This window comes from Theobroma cacao, chromosome 10, assembly GCF_000208745.1.
Source record: "Theobroma cacao cultivar B97-61/B2 chromosome 10, Criollo_cocoa_genome_V2, whole genome shotgun sequence".
In the NCBI taxonomy this organism is placed as follows: domain Eukaryota; kingdom Viridiplantae; phylum Streptophyta; class Magnoliopsida; order Malvales; family Malvaceae; genus Theobroma; species Theobroma cacao.
Window position 1 is genome coordinate 16532762 of NC_030859.1, and position 8046 is coordinate 16540807.

The 8046-nt window shown below is 30.3% G+C and overlaps 1 pseudogene; it reads right to left on the reverse strand.

Moving 5' to 3' along the window:
* On the reverse strand, positions 2678-3830 carry LOC108663633 (annotated as a pseudogene).

The window sequence follows — 8046 nt, forward strand, 5'->3', positions numbered from 1 at the left end:
AAAATAACAATACTTACAATACTGAACAAATCATAAGCCTTTTTAATCGAACCAAAAATTCAAATTCATTTTAATTTAATCGATTTGTTTGATTCTACTGATCCTCTAATGTTTATAACTCTTCTTTATTTGTATATAGTAAATAAATTAAAGGTTATTATCTTAGGCTCTTGGCACTAGCCATTTTTTTTTAGATAAAAAATAATATACTAAATATTTGTGATACATGTGTCCACAATGCATGGTAACTTCATAATCTAATAGTACTTATTTGTTTACTACAAAATTAAATTTTTAGTGTTCAAATAACAATAAAACTAATTTATATATTGTAATATCTCATCCCCTATAATATTAATTAATGCAGATATATTCACGAATTAAGATGAATTATGGCTACTGATGATTTGAAAAGATATGTGAAAATGGAGGAATCAACGTTAAATATAATAATGAAATAATATGAATTTATTATTGACGGGTGTTGAGACGACGTAACATCAAAAATTGATATTAAGGAATTAATTTTGGCTAAAGTGAGAGGGAGTAAGAGACCGCCATAGTCAACCCTATAAGCTCTGTATTTGACCATAAGGCAATGTGCACATGAAATCCAAACTTTTATGAAGCCATAGTCGACCTTGAGAGAGAAGTGGTCGACTACACCAAGCCAAACTTAAAAAATACAAGCTTTCTGGAAGAGGATCGACTTGAGAACTTTCATACTTGACTACAAGTGACCATTAGATACAAAATTTAAAAAGAAAACAACTAGTTTCTTCCTTTAATCACCTCCACTGACTCCAAGACTTTTCCAACTATAAAAAGAATCATTTGGAAGCATTTCAAGTTCAAGAAGAAGAAAGAAAAAAACTGAAACCCTTGAAGATCATGGTCTTGAAAAGAAAAAAAGAGAAAACCAATCCTACTTTAGCTTAAACCTTCTTTGTGCTTTCACGTCAATCTTTGTATTCTATCTTTATACCCAATCTTAGACATTCTTCTTCCACTGTATCCATTTAGCAAAATCTACTTTTTAGAGGCATTTTTGCTATTTTTGTAAAAGTTCTAACTTATTCTTGAAAAATTAGTATGGGTTTGTGATGAGCTCGTTGAAAACCATAAGTTTGTAGTTAAACCCGTTAAAAACCATAAGTAATGGTTATGATTGATCCCAAAAAATAGACATTGTATGCGTTTATGGTTGAGCTCGTTAAAAACCATGATTTATTGCTTGATCTTGTGAAAAAGCCATTATGAGGGTTACCGCTTCATCTTGTTAAAATGAAAAAATTCTTTTTAGTGGATTGAAAAGTTTTTAGTTGCCAATGGAGTGGATGTATACATTTGAGAAAGTCGAATCATTATTTGATTTACTTTTATACTTTATGATTTATTATTGAAATTTTATTTTAGAAAAATTACTTACCTTGATTTTAACACGTATGAAATCCCTTTTGAAAAAGGTTTGATTTTCACCTAATGTCTTTATTTTATCATTGCCTTGTTTTTGCTATACTTCATTTCAAGAAAAACCATTTTATAAATTACACGTTTGGTTCGCAAAATAGACAAGAATGGAATAGAATTGCTATTCTGTAGAAATAGAATAAAGTGAAAATAGAATAGAATAGTTATTACTTTGTTTGGTATTATGAATGGAATAGAGTAGGAATTGCTATTATGACTTATTACAGTGTTTGGTTGGTAGAAATAAGATTGGAATAAAAAAGGAATAGGTGATAAAAAGATAGAAATACCCTTGACCATATTAACATTTATTTTCATAAAAAAAATAAAATTATCCTTATTATCATTTAAATACACATTTATCCTAAAAGACAATTATCCATCATAATTATATTCATCCCAATTACTAAAAATAATTATAATTTACTCACATATTTTTATAAATAGATAATTATTTTAAAATATAATTTAATTATATTATATTTTATCCATCATAATCAATTAAATTTGTGTATAAATGTTTATTTTTAGCCAATTCTTCACATATTATGAATCATTTACACTTGTGTTTAGAAAAAATATTGGAGAAGAAATATTTGGCAAAAAAATTAAAAAACTAGTAGAAATAGAAAATCATGTTTTTTGATATATTAAATAGATGCTTGTCTTTGAAATTAAAAACATAACTTACTTTTTTTTAAAAAAAAAAGTAAGTTATGTCTTTTGATATATTAAATAGAAAATCATATCTTTGAAAATAGAAAAATGGCCTTCAATTTTTCCTAAAAAAAATGTAAATTATGTCTTTTGATAGATTAAATACAAATTCATATTACCTTTTAAAAAAAGAAGAAAATCATTTCTTTGAACCTAGCATATGGTGCTGAGGAAACATAAATGGCAAAGAGAGAAATAACGTGTCTTTCAATTTAGATAAACATTCCATCTCTGGGAAGAAAATGACAATTTACAAGCATAACTAGTGCATATTAGCATGGAAAGCAATAAATAATAAAAGAGCCTTGTAATACTATAAATGCCTTTTAGATGAAAATATTATTACATATAATCAAAAGATAAGGTCTAGTTTACAAAAATACACTGACCTTGAAAGTAATGGATGAATATTTATGCTATTACACTAACTTACAACATGCATAAAACTAATAAAGTCGTTACAATAACATCACCTTTATACAACCACCAACATAACGGTCAACTCAAAAGGGTTTAGACTTGTTAATGAACCTCATAATTAGTATCAACATCAACCACAAGTGCCAAAAAGTTACAATATTAGGAACTTACCTTTACAAAAAGTTTCAGAGGCATCCAAGCTCAACAGTTAGCAAGAAATGTCCTCAGCCATTCAAGTCTTCGATCAGGATCAATACTAAAAAACACAAACATAAGAGTTGGAGATTCCGGAAGTTTAATTGAAGCTAGAACCCTTTCCCTCGCTGTCAATCCCTCTACTTGACTTAAAATTCCATCCAACTCTTGAGCCTTTTGTTGGATGTTCACCTATGCACCAACACTTTTGTTAAACTCAATTCCAGCCTCTTTTATGTTTTCACCCAATATCGTTGCAGCAGCAATAATTGATTCAGATGTGATGGGATCACCCGTCTCATTTAGCCTTTTTCCTCTTCCTTGTTGAAGTTGTTTCACTTTTAGAAGCTGATGTTTGAGGTTGAATATTGGAAAAATCCTCATCCTCAAAATTATATCCAGCTAGGTTTTCACCTTCAATTTCCTCATTGATTGTATCATTACAGTCCTGCATTTCTTCAAGGATATCTGCTGCAGTTTGTGCATCTTTTTCTGTTGCATGATCTCTTGCATATATAATACTAAGCTCATTGAAAAAAGGAAAACTCTTTCTTTTAAAAAGGGCAATCTCCTTGTGACTCTAATAACAAAAAAAAAAAGACTATTAGTTATATTATTAGTAAGAAACTAATATGAAAATAATTAAATAACCCAAACCCAAAAACTTATCTGTATGTAAGATTCCCACACAGGATCATCAGCAACAACCATGTTTCTTTGATCATCCCACCAAAATCCACTGGTATGTGTCCCTTGCACCATATCATATATAATAGCCCATTCTTTTTTCAAAGTCTTTATTCTAGACTCTATGTGGGGCTTCGCCTTCAAGTTTGCATCTGGTAATTTTGTTGCAAGCATATTTTCAAGTTCTATTCAATAACCCCTTTAAACCCAGTGTCAGCATTGTATTTTCCTATATTGTGCAAATCAATCAAAGTTGTAACAAGTGCAACATCTTCATGATAATTCCATTTTCTTTTGGTTCTCTTTGAACTTTGAGAAGCTAGTGCTGAAGATGTGGACATTGTTTTCTACCATACACTAAATATTTAATTATAAAAAAATTAATTATAATGCTAAAAAAATAAAAGATAAAAAGATATATCTAATAATATATTAAAACTGGTCAAACTTTATTCACATGATAAAAAGTACAATATAAACAACACAATTAACAACAACAGTTGACAAAACATTAAGACACTAAGAACAAATTAGAAAAAAGCACAACTTGTACTGGCAAAGGAAAGAAACACTAAAACAGTCCTTCAATAACAATATGCCTAACAAATGTCAATCATCATTTTGCCTAGATGCTTGCCATTCATTGAACATCTGAATTACTAATTTCATTATGAAATTACCCCAAACATTAGTAGGATCAATAGTACTTATAAAATTCTCATCAACTGCTGTGTTGGTTTCAATATATTCCCCTAAATCCACTTCAATAGGATCAAAACTCATATCCCTCCTAATAAAATTATGAAGCAAACAACAAGCTATAATGATCCGATTATGTATCCTAATCAGATAAAATGATGGACTCCTAAGGATACCCACCTCATTTTCGATAACCAAAAAACATCTCTCTATAACATTGTGAGCAGCAACATGTTTCATATTAAAAATTCTTCAGGACTACTTGGTTCATGGCCTTGATGCCATTCATTCAAATGGTATCATTGACCCCTAAAAGGTGCAAGAAAGCCCTCACAATTTGTATCGCCCGCATCAACTAGATAGTAACAACCTATATAAAACAAACTAAATAAGTTATTTACTTATTTAAGTAGAATAATCATATAGTACATAATTTGAAATACCTTCCCATTATCATAGGAAAGCTTACCATGAGGCACTTTAAGTCCATTTCTTCTCTTTAGTGCATCTCGAAGAACTCTGCCATCAGTTACAAGCCCTTCCCAACCAGGAAGAACAAAGACAAATTGCATGTCAGGTGTACATACACCTAACATATTTGTTGCAATATCCCCTTTACGAGTGCGATATCTAGGTTTATCTGCACTTGGTACCTTAACTTTGATGTATGTCCCATCTAGAGCACCTAAACAATTCTACAAATCGGATGTAATGAATTACTAATAAGTTAACCTATTAATGTCTTGTATATATATAGTTAAAAAAGTTATAAGATCAATAATCTACCTTAAACCACTTCCACCGATTGTCTGTTAAGTTTGTTGGAATGTGCTCAGGTTTTTTAAACAAATGTTCTTACAATTTCAGCACTGCATTTAAAACATTATGAAAGTACAAACTAATTGACTCACCCGACCTTCTAAAATTTAAACTAATCACTCGATTTTTAACATGATGAGCAATAATATGTAAGAATATTGCTACTTGTTCATCTGCAAGCATGTTCTTTGTTGACTTCAACCCTCCAATACTTTCTAACATTTCACATAATTTAAAAAAGGTTTCCCTATTCATCCTAATTTGTGAAATACATGAAATATCATTATCATACACAAGTCGCCTCACATACTCTCGATTTGCAGGAAAATCTAATGCATAAGATCTTACTCTTGGCCTATAAGTACATAAAGTTGACGCTGCAGACAATATAGTCAAGAATGAACTAACAACATGACAAATCTCCATATAAAATTTAAACATAGCCAGTAGGCTTTTTCGTCATTCAGTATCTCTTCTCAAATACAAACGAACCATGACTGCAAAAAATAAATATTCTAATCTATTTTATTATATACAAAAAACATTAAAGTTATATGGTAACAAAAAAAAAATAAGTGACAACAAAAGCACATTTCAACCCCATAAGTAAGCCATATGGAAAAATTGTGAAAGGTGGTGCAGCTGGGTTAGAGAGACATACAAGGAAAAAGAGGGTTAATCACATTTCTACTTGGTGACCGTTAATCACTTAGAAACTTTGTACTCTAAAACTAGGAGAAAGTAAAAGGCTAAAATGGTCAGCAACACTTCCTACTTAATATTTTCCTAAAGTATGATTTCGTTTTAATAAAATCTTTTTGCCGTAGTGGAAACCAATATTAATATTTCCAGTTCATGGCTTCTTTGGCAATTCAGCCAATATAAAAACTGAAGCGTTTTTAGTCCACTACCTAATGCTATATGCTATCGTTTTCTCTTGCTACTATCATAATATTATTATTAAATTGTCAACATTCTTTTGGAAAAATCCAACATAATTATTAAAAAAAGTCAAACTAACTTGATAAGATATTATCAAATAATGAATCTAATCATTTTGGGATACTAAAACGCTTTACATTGAAGTAAAAAACCTATGTTTAAAAATAAGTGAAGTTATAGAGCTTTTACACTTCACAACACCACTGATACAATCAGCATTACAGATTCATTAACAAAATAGACAAAGAAAGCAAAAAGTCACAACTTAAATTGGGCTATTACTCACCTAAGGGGCACTAGCTTCTGTTTAAACTGGGTTTAGATGAAACTGCACAATATATTCACAACACAATTAAATTAAATATGCATAGTTAAAAACAGTGTCAAGACTTGACAATGTTGTGCTTAATTCTACAGTGGCAAACATCATGGCCAGAATCAGTAGCTTAATGATAATTCCAGATTATTATTCTCATAACAAAAATCTCTGAATAAGCTAGAGCATTGACTTGAAAATTCAGTATTAGCACTATTTCCAGATTTTGTCTCTATTTTTTTAGATATAAATCTATATTTATTCAAATCAAGTACAAGACCAACTTAAGGTGGTAATTAACCTAATAATAAACCAATTTTACCAAAATCGGCCAAAATTCCCAATTATTTTTTACCACTAAAATCCCTAATCAATAAAAAAAAATTCAAACCACAATTTTTTTCCCATAAATTCCAACAACTAAGAATAAAAATTCATAAAATTCATGCCCCAAATTCACAAGTAAATCAGATATACTAAATCCCATGATCAATAATAGCAATAAAAACCTTTAAACTAAAATTTTGTTGCCGAAAGGATTTGAAGCAAATACTTGGACTATGGATGGTTGAGAGAGAGAGGAAAACAGGTGAGAGCGGCTGAGATAGAGGGAAAGACGGATTGGTCAGAGAGCGGTTGAGAGAGAGGGGAAGACGGGTAAGAGAGAGGGGAAGACGGATGGGTGAGAGAAAGGAGGGGTAGACGGGGGAAGACGGGCTGAGAGAGGAAAAAGAGAGAGAAAAAATTAGAACTTTTTATATGGGATAGAGTTGTGATTTTGTAAATCTATTGAGGGTATTTTAGTCATTAAACATTTCAAACCTATTCCATGGGTCACGGAATAGATAAAACCAAGGGGGGCACGGGTATTACCCATTCCAGACTTAAACCCAAGTTGATAGAATTGCTATTCTTGAGGAATTCTTATTCCTCATTCTATTTGACAACCAAACAAGGGAATATGGTTTGCATGGGAATAAAGGGGTAATAGCTACCAAACGCGCCAAAAGTGTTTGTAGTTTGCTTTATATTCTTAACATCTTATTTTTTATTCTTTATTGAGTCTTTTTTTTATCATCAATACACTTTTACTCTTGTAAATATTTTTCTTGTGTTACAATTATTTGTTTTGTACTTGAAATACATTTAAAGGATCTCAAAAATAATCATTTGCTTGCATTTGATGAAGTAGTTTTGCAAAAAATTTACATATGCATCATAACTCTCTTCGAAACTTTTTTTGCATCTTTTGAAAATAATTTTCTTACTAAGGGTTGACTATAAGATCAGTAAAGTCGACTACAAGGTTTTTAAATTATCTTAAAAAGAGTTCTTCACAAGCATAGTCGGCTAGAAACCTTTTATAGTCGACTGTAGCATTGTTTTCTAATTCCTCAAGTTCAAAGTAATTTTTTTTTAAAAAAATCCAATTCACCCTTACTTGGACATATTTGTTAATTATTCATTAAGCTAACATTTCTAACAATTATTATCAGAGCTTGATCTCAATCTTATAGGAATTTCTTACTAGTTCATCCAAAACAAGGCATGACCTTTAAGGAAATTATAAGGAGAAAAGTTGCTCGAATAAATGGGGCTAATCATTAAATTATAGAATAGCTAATAGCATGAATTGTGTAAAAACTATCTACTTTGCTTGAAAAGCTCACTTTGGAAATTAATCACAAGAAATTGCAAATGGGGCAACTCTGATTGAAACATTCATGCTTTTGTTCTAATACATTTTGAAATTTGCTATCACCTTACAATCTTTTTGTATT